A 15,385-nucleotide genomic window follows, 5' to 3' on the forward strand; every position below is an offset into this window, starting at 1 on the left:
GAAAATCATTACCAGCTATTATCAATATATTGGATCCCAAGTACTGAAACTGAAAAATAAGTCAGTGATCACTTAAGTAGAAAAACATTCAGAAGACCAAAGATGTGAATGATATACTTCAACAATTCAGAGATTAAAGCCTGTAAGGTAAATGAAGCAGTGGTCTTAAAGAAACAAAATTGGATGGTTTCCAGTAAGTTTGCATTAAAAAAAATAATTCCTTTCTGAGTCTCTGCTGCTGCTGCAGTATTTGGCAAGTCTGTATCTGTGATTTAAATTTTATGCTTAAAGTTTTAGCTTTTCAGGCTGTCTTTGTTTGCTAACCCATATCATAGACTGTTTTACTCACTAGTATTGCTACTCTGCTACTCCCTTTTTCCCAGTGTTTGAAAATTATACCTCAGAGGCTCATCCCACTGACTTTTCAACAGCCAGGATACTGTTGAGCTTATTTTGTCTGCCTTTTGCTGGATGGATTTTGGTCTTGGCTATTATAGCTGCTGTGCTTCTGTTCCATTAAAAGCATAGCCCGAGAAGCAGACATGAGTGCAGATCTGTGTTTGACCTACTAAGAGTCTGAGTTTTTATAGATCTTCTATTCCTGGCCTGTTTTCCATAGTGATTTTTTTCTTCACTTTCCTAAGCCTTTGGAGGAACTGTCGGCATAGGCTGTGGGATCTGATTTTGATGGATGCAAGGACTGCTGAAATCATGGGTTTAATAAGGACATGATATAATGTAAGGAATCCATTTTATAGGAGGACTTTTGAATGCTATGAGATTATTAAGATCTTTATTTTAGAGCCCATGAACATTGATCATCATGGAGCAGTTATAGAACCAGTGAGCAATGAACATACGATTGTTTAAATTTATAAGTACTTTTTCATTCTTTAAGATTTAAGATGTTTTGGTATTTTGCATTCAGTCACAAGGAATAAAAGAAATATGCACTAAGTCATGAGGACCAGAAGAGAGGAAAAGTGGGTGGAACAGAGAGATCCATCTTCTTTTTATTCATTTGTTATTTATTGTGATTTGGAGCAACAGAGGGCCTTTCAGACTCAGTACAAGTTATGAAACTGTGTGGATATCTGTTGTAAATCTGCCAAAAGATGAACACATTTTTGAGGGAGTTTGATTCATTTTTAAGTGTTTATTAGAGAACGGGCACTGTAATTTGAAACTAAAATTCACCTGACAGCCATATCTGAAGATGGTTTGGTGGGATAGAAATTGGGATTTTCTTTAGAATATAGTGAAAGTAGTCATATGGATATGTTGAGAGATCTTGAAGGAAAGGAAGAGAAGTGTAAATACTTATTAGGAGAGTTCCTGTGAATAAATATTTTCCCAGAAAAGATTAACACAGAGAAAAACTGGAAATAAAAAAAAATATTTGAGAATATACAGGCTTTGTTCTGACACAATCTTTTATCAGTTTGGCTGGGAAAATGGAATAGGTCCCACCAGGTTAACAGACAAAAAGGAATTTAGGAATGATTCTAGTTTAGAAGAGGTAGAAGGGAAAACTGCAGGGAAGAAGATGTGTGTAAATATTCAATGGAAATGGCTAGAGAAGCTCAATTGATTGCTATATAAGCGTTTAACTCCTTAATGCTATTGTCTGATTATTTTTCACTATTCAGCATCAGGAGTATAAGGAGTGTGATGCCCAACCACTGGACCAGTAATCAAGGAGCCTTAATCCTCACCACTGGCAGCAGTGGGGGATGAAAATTGGGAGAATGACAGGTAGACACACAGTATTTCCAGATGCAACTTTCTGCATCAAGTGCAATTTTACCTTAAGAGCAGACAGAGGCCAGGGTCAGTCCGGAGCTGTTTTTTTCCTCTTTCTCCAGATCTCCAATAAGACTCCCACTGGCATAGCTATAGAGTTGAAATCTCAGCCAAGTTGCCAAGCCAAGACCTCCAACATTCACTCTGTCCAACCAGTGGTTTGTGCCCCTGCTCAAATAGCTGACACACACACACACACACACACACACACACACACACACACACACACACACACACACACACACACACACGCACACACACACACCTGGGAAAGGCTGGCATAGGTTTACTAGCTATGTCCCTTCTGTCCTGACTATAAAGTAGTTATTACTGCCACCAGCCACCTCTTTATCAGCTACTTTAAGGCCCTTAGCAAAGGGTGTCCAATCTTACTATGTAATGTACTATTAATACAAATGGCAGTTTGACCAAGCAAGAGCAAGGCTATTAGGAGTGGCCCACACAGTGGCATCAAATAAATATGCAAGTACTCTCAGAACTTAAATATCTCTAGACAGATCAGCCATAATGAAAGGTTTAAATGTATTTAATAATTAATAATAAAAGAACAAGACCATACTAAACACACACACACACACACACACACACACACACACACACACACACACACACACACACACACACACACACACACACACACAGTAACATTAGAGTTCATAATCACTGGAAATATTTAAAACAACATTGCAGGACAATGTCAGATAAAGAAAAACATCTAAATTAAGTGTTAATATATTCCTGACTATATCTAAGAGAATTACTATGCCCTAGTACATTTACATAATTAGACCAACAAAGGCAGATGTGTGGTGAATAGATCTTGTCAAGTCCAAGATAGAATACAGAATACTATCTCTTTCAGACAGTTCTTAAATTAATATCTCAAATATTACTGCTGGGATAGCTTGCAAAATGACATCATTTCCTGTCATCTGACTCTATCCCAGGTGAAACCCCCACTTCTGAAAGCTAGCAGTATTTAGCATCCACCTGTGAAAATGCATACACAAGGGCTTTTCCTCAAATATTGGCACTTGCTGGAAGTCATAAAACAATAAAGCCTTTCAAGGCAATACTGAAAGGTCCTTAGTTCTAGACATTGTGTCTGTTACTGCACTGAAACTGAAAGATAACATCTTTTTATGGCCTGGCCATAAAGTAATTTAATTTCAGCTACCTTTTCTGAAGTTAACATTCTGTATTCCATTTTCCACTTTTAAAATATATACATATAAACAGTTACAATAGTGCAGGCACATTTTTGTTCTATTCTAGTAGGGCATGCTGTGGTTACATTTTAAGCACTTTGCAAAAACCTTTTCAACACACACTTCTTTACCAGCAGTTTCATATACACCTGACACACAGTTCAAATACATTTGCAACACATGCATTTTATGTGAATCACATTAATATTCACAAATTACATATAAGTATTTACAAAATTCCAGATAGCTGGGCTGGCAGTATCTCCTTTTGTCATAAGGAGGATATTATCACCAGAGATCCCAAAATATATTTCTCTTTTATTTGACCCTTTTACTGATTGGTCTGCCTCTCTGTTAAGTTTAAATGGGACAGAAGTTGAGGATGGATTAAGGTTAAATGAAAATGCTGTATATCCCTGAGAATCTCAATAGGATTAAGGGATGCTTACATTGTGAGATGATTTGTTTGCATCTGTAAAAGAACCTTGGTCACAGAGTTTCATTATTATATTCTACATTAAATTTTAAAGAAGATGCTGACATTCATAAGAACCAGCTATTTAAGATCACTGACAAGTTGACTAGGTGGACGGCATTCGGCATCAGTTATTCCATTAAGCAAATATCCATTTCTGTTGAGTGTCTGTCACATGAGACACAATCACAGGGGCAATCCTATACTTATTCAAAAGGGTCAATCAGTAATATTCTAAGGATGGAAATGAGGGAAGGGAATATGCAGAAAGACAATAAATGTGTGAAATGGGCAGAAAATGAGGGACCTTGGAGATTAATGTATGTGGTATCTGAGATCTCTAGTGCAGGCAGATTTGTTAAGGAAGAAATGAGAGTATTCTGTGAGAATACTAAAATGCAGTAAAGAGCAGCATACAACATGTTCTAGCATTCATAGAGTTGGTCTGCTAAAATGTAGTCACAGAAGAAGCATTTATAGCAAAACTGATGCATTAAATGTGAAAGGAACATGTGAAATAACCAGAAATACAGGTTAGATCAATAGCAAATAGAGCTTATGAGGTTATTAGTCCTGGACATCTCAAAATATGTAAGGGGTTTTGTGTGAGAGGATATGAAAAGGAATACACACACACACACACACATACACACACACACACACACACACACACACACAGATACTTATATGTATATGTATATGTATATGCGTGTATATATATATATATATATATATATATATATATATATATATATATATATATATATATGTGTGTGTGTGTGTGTGTGTATGCATGTGTGCAAAAAAAAGAGATTGCTCCTACAGATTTATGTAGGGTCAGGGAGCTTCCCCAGGTCTTGGAGAAGTAGGAATGGGAGACTGGATATGTGTCCAGGTAATGAACTGAGATTGTAGTGCAAAACCAAGATCAGCATAGGTGGGGGTTATTCAAGCATTGTAAAAATAAAAAAAAAAATGAATTGTTCTTTTATAATCAAGTGTTAAAAACAGAACTCTGAAGTAGACAGTGGTGTTTGAGACAGTGGCTTTTGCCCCAATCTCATTAAATAGGCTGATCAAATTCCAAGCATTTTCCAGTTGTAATAAATATTCTGTAGCATTATTTTTATGTTACTGCCATAGAAGGGGTACACAAGAATTTAAATTGCATAGAACAGCATGTTAATTTGGGGATCTCTGTTTTCCTGGGGTAGACTTTCTGACTCAAATGTCAAAAGTTGGAATAGACAATTCTTAGGAGAAGTAATTTAAAAAGCATTATAATAGCATTTTTAGATCTGAGAACTGGAATATTATGAAATGCAAATCTCAAACTGAAGATCATGATTTGTATGAATTTATTAAACATTTGATGCACTTTGTATTAGGAATTCCTAGCCTGAAAATCCACTACAGGGTTATTGAACAGGTTTCAAAATACCCGAGGTTTCAGAAAAATGGGAATATAAAAATGACTGTCCAGTGGGCAGTCTACTGATCTTATATGCAGTCAAGGTTGCACATTCAATTCAGATCATTTAAAAGAATACCACAATATGATAGTGGATGAAAACTGGGATGGTGATTTAGTAATAATAATGAAAACTGGGATGCTGATTTGATAATGTTGTTCTTTGTTTACTTATCTCCAGCAGGGGTATATAATAAAGAGGATCCTGTATGGCAGACATTTCAGACTACCCTGTTAGTGTTTTTTATACAAGACTAGAGGTTTGTTGAAAGCAAGAGACTTTAATGCACATATTGGACAAGGGAATGGTAATCGGAATAATTCCTATTTTACAGAGTAAGATTTTGCTAAAATTCTTATTAGGACTTCTCAGCATCAAAATCTAGAGAGTTCCTCTTATATAATCCATTTCAGAAAAAATACAAAAGTTAGTCTGATATACTTAGTACAAACATTTTTCTTTTCTGGTTTAAAAACATCATTGGACTGGAAGAAGATAAAAAAATATTATTCTTCAACAGATCCTTTTGAATTTAAATACCATATGTACATACTGAAACATATATGTACAAAATCAAAGCGTTTTATACTGTTACTCTCCATCCGACTTCAGAATGTTCTTCACATGGCCTGGTATTCTACATGTGTTACATGGTCTAATGTAATGGTTACAAAGCTGTCAGCATGCAGTTTATGTCAATCAGGCATACAAAATTGTACATGGTATCTAAAACAATCAAAACAATTAATTGTTGTCTTTTGTTTGTGAAACTGTACAAATGTAGGTTCCTGGAAACCCCCCCCCCTTTTTCTCTTCATGTAATTTGTCTGGTGAATGAAAGTTGTGAATATAGAAATGTAATGTACTTCTAACTATGAGTGAGCTCTAAGAAGCTGAAAAATGTATAATGTGCTTTCTTTCTGCATATTACGTTGGAATAAGTACTGAAGGTTATAATACATTTATATTTTGGATAATGAGAAGGAAAGAAAGAATAATGATATAACAATAACATGTTTCAGGAAGAAATGATCATATACCCACCATTTATTCCTCATGAAAGTATAACGTTTCTCTAAGTATATTGGTGCATATGTTGGTGAATTAAAGAACTGAGCCAAATACTGTGAGTGCAGTCAGTGATATTCATTAGCTTAAAACAGAGTGATGTGTGCTATCAAAAACAATTAGATAAGGGACAGGTTACTGAATATATTTAAAATAATATTAACTAAAGAGATTGTTGTGTGCACAGTGAAATTTCGACAGCCGAGTTAAGAGAGCTCTCAGAAGAATGCAAAGTATATGGAACTGCTTGTGAGATAACATGTAAAAATGTGTGAGAGCAGAGTATAAGTGAGTTATGAAGTATATATACTAAACATGAAAACATATACAATGCATGCAGTGTATGAGATGCATGTATGAGCTTAATAAAAGACATGCCATATAATTTATTTTCAGCTCTGGAGAAATAACAAAAAAGAAATTATTTTGTTAGTATACATAAAATGAAAGAATTTATTTTTATTCACTTGACTGGTGTGTGTGGGCTTGTACAGGATACCTTTCAGTCATTAAGGCGACCACATTTCAGAAATACTAGATAAAAGACATTACATAGCCAGTGTGGTAGGCAGGCAACATATAAAACACACTTTGGTAAACAGATACAAATAAATTAAAAATAAAGTATGCATATCAGTTTTCATAATGTATAGAGTTTGCTGACATAGACTAGAAGCTTAGTATAATACTTCATGATATCATAGAGTTGGAACAAAAACTATTAATGATTTAATTCTAAAGTGAAGCTAAAATTAAACCATACTAACTAATATCACAGAAACATGCACATTTGTACTCATATCCAAACCAAAGGTTAAAGAGTAAAAAGCAAGAAGCCATAGGCATTCAAAAGGTATGCAGCTGAAACTCTGGCATGTCATTTAGGGGATATTTGCATATATCCCATGGGTCTCCTCTCCATGAGCTTATTTAAACAATCCTGTGTTGGTTTGTGATGACTGTAAGAAAAGTTTTTATTTTCATTTATATTTTATTTTTTACCAGTGTTTTTTACTGCAGGAAGAAAGGGATAGTTTGTAGACAAGACGATTTAATTTATACTTTGTTGTTTTATCTGTAAGTTTTGCTATTTTTGTTAGAAATTCTAGCCATCCCAAGGGGCCTAGTCAGCTATAACATCACAGGGACTACAGAGAGGACAATTCAGAGCCTATCTAAGCAATCCTTTCTTGGTTTGTGATTTTTTTTATCTTTACTATTAAAAAGAGTTGTGACAAGAGATTCCAGCTTTTGTGTAACTTTCAGAACTTTGATGGTCAGAGCAAACAACTTTGTTGCAGTTAATATTTAGTTGTACAATGTTTGTGTGATTTTTCTCATCAAAATTTATTTAAATTCTCCTTGAATTCTATAGTAACTGATTCTGATTATTCTTTTCTTTTAGAATTCTTTATTCATTACAGCTGAATATGGATTCCTTAAATTAGTACACCATTAATGATTTGCTAAAGCATAAGCACCTTGTACTGTATACTAAATACTATGTGTATTTAAAGGTAACACCTGATAATACTACTGATCTGTGTTCCTCATGTCAAAAGTTAAATGATTTGCCTATTTTTCTAATTGGAGACTGGTTTATTGGAGGAGCTGACACATATTTACAGAATATTGATCTCATCTGCAAGGATTCTTTGACTGTTAGTTGGGAACTTACAGGCTTCTTAAACAGCATTGCTTTTACAGGTGTTAGGATGTACTTTTCTCAAATCACATACATAAAAGAGAGTCAGGTCACTGAGAATGAAAAGATTTTTTGGGGGTAAATACCTACTTGAAAAAACTGTCCCATTTAAGAAATATAGAAATGCGTGGCCATCTCAGCCTAACTCTGGGCACACCTGTGTTCAGAAGGATAGTGTACACTTGTCAAGATCAGGGAAAATTATTTTTGCAGCAAACATTTTGCAATATTTGACAAACACAAGGCATGATTTTTGCTAGGCCGAAAATTTAACAGTTCACAGATAGCAACATCTGATGTATCACTGATGTTAATGCTAGGAGCATTAATAATAAAGTTTTTTTTATTGTAAAATTTGCCATGTTCCAAAAAATTGATGTTGCTATCATTTGTGAAACATGGTTAAAGAACAATGACTGGAAACCAGTTATATCAGGGTATAAATGTTGTTACTGTAACAAACATTCTAACAAAAAAAAAACAGGTGGAGGTGTTTTGATAGGGACTAAACACAGTTATATCAATGGTGACACCAATTCTATATATATATATATTGTGTAACTGTGATAGTAAAGACAACTCTGGAACATATAACAATTTGTGGAGTGCATAGACTAAAAAGGAAGGTGCTGACCTAGAGAAATTTATACATTTATTGCATGAAATACAAGAGTGAGGAATAATAGTGACTGTGGACTTAAGTTTATCAGAAGCAGACTGGAATAATATTGATTCAATACTATTAGTAAGTAAATTATTCACAACACATATTCATGAAGAAAAATTGCATCAAAAAAGCTTACCAACGAATAAACATACTAGATATTGTTTGTATTCCTGAATAAATTACTCTTACATCATATCAAGTTTTACCACCATTAATATGCAGTGATCATGGGTTTATAAATGTTAATTTGCTGCTGGATAATTCTGCCAAACTGAAATCTAAAAAAATGCACAGAAGATTAATATCAGATTATATGGAAGCAAAACGGTCATTATGTAAAACTACATGGAGCGATGCATTCAGTAGAAAAAAATTGCAAAGGAATATAGAAAGTTTTGAAAGAGAAATTACCTGAATGCAAAAAAAAAAAATAAACAAAATGTTTAACATCAGGATCAAGGCACACAATATCAGGAGGATATATTTCAATAAGAACAGCATACTTGATCATGGTGAGATACCAAAAATGTATGAAATGGAAGAGAGATTGAACTACATCTTTGAAAACTGAAATAAAAAATTGACAGACAAATTAAACATAGTGTGAGACAAGATCAAGAAAATTTGAGGAGAAATTACATAAAGACAATGAGCATAAAAAAAACACATTTTATAGAGACATAATATGTAGAAAGAGTAAAGACATACAAATTGATAAACTAAAAATTATTCTCAGACACAACAGATTATAGATATATTTACAAAATCTTATGCAATGCAGTTTGGCTCCACCAAGTGGATGATGAGTTGTCCAAGTGACATCCAGGTAACCTCAGATAGTAAAACTGTCAAAGGAAAAATATACTTTAAAAATGATCAATACACGGTAGGTTCAGGTTAAGGCACTTTAATCTTGTAGCAAGGAGACAAAAACATTCTAATACAGAGTTTGTCTAACTAGAATCAGGAAATACCAGCATTTTTATACATTTTCTAATAAGACATTGCCTACCAAGCTGACGTAGCAGATCACAAGTTTTAACATCATCATTACATAGCAGTTGTTTTTATGCTTTTCTGCTTGTACTATCAATTTTTGTGAGAAACTTCCTAAGAAAAACAACGTGGCCTTGGCTACCACTGGTTAGATATATGCAATGTTACCATTCAAGGTACTACGGCTAATTTGAGCACAAAGCAAGTATAGATTGCAGTTTATTTCTCCAACAGTTCTTTGTTTGTCTTTATCTATTCATTCTGCAGCTGTGCACGTTCTCATACCACGAACAGAGCTAATTGTTCAAAATCATAACATTATAGAATATAACATTGTTCATTCATTGCTTCCTGACCTAGCAGATAATCACCTGTTTTTCAAGTACATTTCCAAAAGGCATAAACATGAATTTTGCTGTGCTAGCAGTTACTAGGTCAGAGGGCATCTTGCAAGTTTCAGAAAGCACACTGCAGTTTCAAAAGCATCTTTTAGTCTCATATAAAACTAAGCTGTATATAAAATAGTGCATATAAAATAGAATGAAAAACGTGTTAACTCTTTTAGTTTCTAATTAGCATTAAGCACACACATTAATACATATTTTTCTAACATTTCCCCCCTGTTAATACTTTTTAATTCTATTTTCAAAAGCATAAACAGTTTGCTTCTTCTCCTAACCTCTTCCATTCAGGATTTGCAGCTAAGAGAGTCATTCAGTTTAGACTTATGAAAGTGTTTCACTTTTCAACAACTCTTCAATTTCAGTACTTTGATACAAAGTCTCAGAAACTGACATGTCTATAAAATCTTTGATTAACTTTTTCATACAGGGAATACCACAACAAATGCATGCTCCTAATAGGAGTAATCCCACACAAATGGCAATCTGGATGTTCATTAGGATGGAACCCCCACCAAACAGATTCTGGAAAAAGTCCGTCAGAGGGTTTGGGCCTGGTTTGGTCATGGTCGACACTTGCTGGATCACCTCAAGATGGTTATTTATCTCGTGCTGGTTGTCAGGAATATATGAACAGCATTCTTCTTTGATTAAAGCACATGTACCACCTCTCACCGCTAGGGTGAAGTCAAGAGCCATGCGGTTTTGAAGCACCACAGTTCTCATAGCATTCAATTCATCAGTCACTAATTCGAGAGCAGAAAAAGTTGCATTGCTCATAACTTCGAGAAATTTAGACAGTTTTCTCAGCTCCCAAATCGATTTCACTGCACCATATGCGGGGCTATGCCTGCCCACCATATAATGGTGTCACTCAAGTCCATGTGTGTCAGTTTATCTTTGTTTTTTTACGGAGTTATGGTTTCTCCATCCTGCTTCGATTCATCCCACTGGATTCTCGGGTCTCTTGATTGGACTTCTAGGTTTACTGCTGACCTCTCTGACGTTTTGAATTCTTCCCTGAGGCAAAGCTGCAGTGTGTCTTATGGCCGGAACCAGGTAACCCAAACAACAACTGCCGGACCAATTCTCAGGTAGCCATTTATATGCTTTTTTCCCACAAACAAAATAACAATTCTCTACTTTAGTATTGATATAAGCTTGCCCTGCATGAAACATTTTCTTATCAATAATAGAAAACTGCTTTAAAAGAACAGGATTATGTTGTATCTCATTAACACTTCTATGCATTTTCTCAAAATATGCATCATAGTTTGTATCACAAATAGTTTTTGTCTTACTGGCCTTAATATAACATTTATTAGAAACAGTCACACTGCAATTGCTCCAACCCACCTGAATAGCATCATTTTTGAGAAAACATACAATCCCTTTTTGTGTAACAGGTAGGTACAATGCTATTTTGTCTTGTGATTTCACAGGTGTAGTATCAAAAATCAAGTTTTCCCAGGTCTCATTGACCCCTAGGGGGACAGCAGTCATCAATAATCCCCTGTATGCTGTTGGTATAGCTGTGCAAATCCAGCAGTTCAAAACATTAAAAGTCTCAGCATACACATATTTAATTGCTTGGTAAGTGTTAAAGTTTGGATGCCAGTCTATGAGTAATGCATCACGTTTGTTCAGTTCAACTCATGTGGCTGGGAAAAGGAAAGGCCACAGCAAAAAGATCATTGTTATCAGTTTAGCTATCAGAATAATCATGCAAATTGTCTGAAGTTGTTCTGCATCTCTGTTTACTCTATACCTGGTCATTTTGTTCTCGTTGTACAACAGTAACAAGGTTTTTGTCCATTTCAAAGTTCTTAACCAATTTACAGTGTGTCAGATGAATCCAGGATGCTCGCTCTGCGATCTTGACTGCAGTGGGTGTTGACAGTAGCACCTGGTATGGTCCTTCCCACTTCGGAGAACTCCAGTTCTTTTTCATCACAACCTTCACCCAGACCCACGTGCCTGGGGCTATTGCTGCTTCCGATGGTCTGGTTTGTTCTTTATCTGAAACAGAATTTAAATGCAAAAGTTTGTTATTCAAAAATTGCCTCATATACTCTGCAAGTGAACTGTCAGCCTCTTGGTCTGCAGGCATGAGAGGTTTCCACTGAGGTGTATAATATGCCCTCCCAAACAGAATTTCAAAAGGAGTTAACCCTTTTACATTTGGAACAGTTCTCATACTCAACAGTGCCAAAGGTAGACAGTGCACCCAGTTCTTTTGTGTCTCACTAATTAATTTCCTAAGCTTGTTTTTCAAAACTCCATTGTGTCTCTCTACTAATCCTGCAGATTGGGGTTGCTATACGCAATGGTTTTACAGAGAAATCCCAAAGTAACGGCTTAGTTGCTGTATAGTTTGATTTACAAAGTGTGTGCCATTGTCACTATAAATCTTTTCCGGTATGCCAAATCTAGGAATAATTTCTTTAACAAGGACTTTTGCAACAGTAGCTGCATCTGGATTTTTAGTTGGAAAAGCTTCCACCCATTTGGAAAATATATCTATAATGACAAGGCAGTACTTCTTATTTTCGCATTTGTTCAGTTCTATAAAATCCATACAGATAGTATAGAATGGATACGGTGGTGTAGGGAAACTCCCTTGCTTAGGTTTCAATGCCCCTTGTGCATGATGCTTGTTACAAACATGGCATGCTGCACAAAAATTTTTTGTGTAGTTTGTAAATCCATACGTTGTAAACACTCGATTCACTAACTGTACCATCCCCCCTGTTGAGACATGGCACTGCCCATGGCTCAACAAAGCTGCATATCTAAACAAGTTAGATGGCAAAATCAGTTTCCTCTCTTTGGAGATGTACAGCCCTTTCTCAAGAATTGCTCCTCGTTTTATCCATTTTTGTTTTTCTACATTTGTAGTAAGTGTCTGCATTGTTTTTAACATCTCTAAGTCTAAAATCTCAGATGGTTGTAATTCCTCACTCAAAATAAATACTTCTGAAGCTGAAGCTGCTTGTTTTGCAGCTGTATCAGCCCTTGCATTACCTTTTGAAATCCTATCCTGTTGTTTGGTATGAGCTACGCATTTGCAAATAGCTACTTTCTGAGGTAACTGAATAGAGTCTAACAAATCTAAAATAAATTGTGCATGATTGATTGGTTTACCAGTAGATGTTATCGTTCCTCTATTTTTCCACTGCTGCGCAAAAACATGTACAGTAGAAAAAGCATACTGGCTGTCAGTAAAAATGTTCACTCGTTTACCCTTTGCCAAGGTACATGCCCTTGTTAAAGCAATCAATTCTGCTGCTTGTGCAGATAAGTTGTGCGGTAAAGACTTTGCTTCTAAAAATCTCAGTATCAGAAACTACTGCATACCCCACTATATTCTGTCCTGTAGGACCCCTCCTACATGAGCCGTCCACATAGTATGTCACCTCTGCATCATCCAAGGGAACATTCGTGAGATCTTTCCTAGGTAGTGTCTTTTGCTCAATCTCCTGCTGGCAGCAGTGTGGTTTGCCATCTGCAGGGGTTGGGAGCAAGGTTGATGGATTCAAAGTTGTGCATCGTTCAATTGTCATATGAGGTTGGCTCAACAGTATAGTCATACAGGAAAGATGTCTAGCAGGAGAAAGATATGCTACTTTTTCTTGCAGTAAAATAATCGTGACTGCATGAGGCACTCTCAATGTGAGAGGGTGGAATAACACTACTGAGGCTGAAGCCTGCACTGCCATTGCAGCTGCGACTACTGCTTGTACACAGTGGGGCAGGGATTGCACCACTGGATCTAGCTGTGATGAATAGTAAGCTATGGGGCGTTGTTTGTCCCCATGCTGCTGTGTTAACACTGATGTCATATAACCTTGCTTACAATCTACAGTTTGGAAAAATCATTTATGATAGTTCGGTAACCCTAAAACTAATGAGGATGCTATCAGTTGTTTCAATTTGCAGAAAGCTGATTCTGCTTCTGGTGTCCACTGTAATAAATCTTGTGCTGCCATAGGTTTTTTGAATATCAAATTGGTCAGTGGAGCAGATTCCAAGGCATAGTTTGGAATCCAACTCCGACAAAAATTAGTAGTACCTAGGAAGGACATCATTTCCTTCTTGGTATTTGGTTTAGGTGCTTGTAATATCGCTGTTTTTCTGTCTTCATCTAATATTCTGCCTTCTTTGGATATTACATATCCCAGGTATTTGACCTGTTTTTTCCAAAGTTGCAGTTTGTTCTTGTTTATCTTGTGTCCTTGAGTAGCTAAAAATTGTAGTAATGCTATGGTATCTTCTCTGCATTCTTGCTGGGTGGGGGCTGACAGCAGAATGTCGTCTACGTAAAGTAAAATCTGACTACCTTTTGGTGGGATAAATCCCGCCAGGTTACTTGCCATTTCTTGTGCGAATATTGTTGGACTCTCACAGTATCCCTGTGGTAGTCGTGTATATGTATACCTTTTCCCCTGAAATGCAAATGCAAACCAATGTTGACTGTCAGGGTGTATCGGTATTGAGAAAAATGCATTGCTAATATCTACCACAGAAAAATACTTTTGTTGAGGTTTCAAATCATTTAATAAGGTGTGTGGATCTGGCACCATAGGTGCCCTGGGTATAACTGCATCATTTACAGCTTGTAAATCTTGGACCATAGGCCATTCTCTGTTTGCTTTCCTAACAGGAAATAAGGGTGTATTACATGGTGAATCAGGAGATTCTATCAATACTCCTTCCTTAAGTAAGGCTGCTATTATAGGTTTGATTCCTATTTCTGCATCTATTCTCAAGGGATACTGTCGCTTCTGAGGTCTAAACGCTGATTTTGGCGTGATAGTGACTGGTCCTGCTGTACAAATAAGTCCTACATCTGATTTCCCTGTTGACCAGAGAGTCTCTGGTATGTCTCCTAAGGCTTTTTCCTCTTCCTCTAGTAAGAATGCTACTCAGCTGTCCTCACTTGCCTGCAAGTGTACAGCTGGGTGTGTCTGTGTTATCCAATTTAGCTTCTGCTTTTGTACTCCCTGTTCAGAAATTTCTAACTCTGTCTGCTTTTCCCACCTTGTGACTTTTTCTCCTAGGTCTGCCCACTTCACATTTCTATCTTTAGTTAAACTCACATGTGGTAATCGATTAGATTTGTAAAGTGCTAGGAATTCCTGGGGCAATGAACAGCTTACTACACTGTTTCCTTCTGTGTCCCAGTACAGGTTTCGTAGTACTAATCTGTTAGCATGGTTTCTAAACAGTTCTTGCTCATATTCTTTATCAGGTCCTGGTTTGCTACAGCAATATAGAGTGCAATGCAACAAATGCTGTTTATCAGTGTCAAGGGAGGGGGATTTACTGATGGCTACGTTCATCAGTTCTTCGGTTACTGCCCCTGGACCAGTCGTAACCAAGTCCTGGCTGTACCAATAAAATGTTTCACACTCCAGTTGCACTACAAAAGTATCCATTTGTCGCTGTGCTTCCATACCCTGCATAGTTGGAACTACTGCTATGCCAAATATCTGCATTAGGTCTCTGCCCAAAAGATTTACTGGGCATTTTGCAGAAACAATTTTGCTTTTCTGGGTCATCCCTGAAA

Source organism: Protopterus annectens, chromosome 1.part0, assembly GCF_019279795.1.
Source record: "Protopterus annectens isolate FY-2018-M chromosome 1.part0, PAN1.0, whole genome shotgun sequence".
Classification (NCBI taxonomy): Eukaryota; Metazoa; Chordata; order Ceratodontiformes; family Protopteridae; genus Protopterus; species Protopterus annectens.